General features: G+C 36.2%; 1 protein-coding gene across 1 annotated transcript in view; it reads left to right on the forward strand.

Annotated features, from left to right (window-relative positions):
* The window catches only part of LOC119594885, a 5,305-nt gene that overhangs the window by 3,286 nt on the left and 1,403 nt on the right, over window positions 1-616 (forward strand). The gene's annotated exons all lie outside the window — the stretch shown is intronic.

A 616-nucleotide genomic window follows, 5' to 3' on the forward strand; every position in this document is an offset into this window, starting at 1 on the left:
GTAGAAGCTAAGGGGGGAAGGAAGGCGTCTCGAGCCAGAGGCGTTGGAAAGGCCTTGGTATATAGGATGCCCATGGAGGCGATGAGGATATTCCAGCGACCACACCAGCATTAGCACACTTTCCCTTTTTCGAGAAAAGGTATGCTTCTGTGTGTATATGTGTGTTTGTAGAGACTCATAGCTACATATGTGTACCTAATATATCTCTATATCTATCTGTCTTATGTCCTCCTAGCTATTTTTTTATATTTGTATGTCTATCTCTTTGTATCCATATTTTCGATTTTTTACCTGTGAGTCAGCTACCAAAAGGATTTCCTGTACTATTATCACTAAACTCCTCGAGATAAAACGTATCTCAGTACTATCATAAGCTTGTGTTTAGTAATATCATAGCAAATATTTATATCTTAATTTTTCTTCTTAACGCTGACGTCAATAAAATCATAATTCTTGTGAAAATTACTTACTGCTATGACGAATTCTTTAAAAGGAATTTCACTGGCACTACAACTCACTTTGTTTCTGTACTCTTATTGGCACTGCCAGGAATTTTCTTTCCCTAACTTTACTAGCACTAGAAGGGATATTTTCGTAAATTAATTGATTCTTTAAG

Source organism: Penaeus monodon, chromosome 34 (assembly GCF_015228065.2).
Source record: "Penaeus monodon isolate SGIC_2016 chromosome 34, NSTDA_Pmon_1, whole genome shotgun sequence".
NCBI lineage: Eukaryota > Metazoa > Arthropoda > Malacostraca > Decapoda > Penaeidae > Penaeus > Penaeus monodon.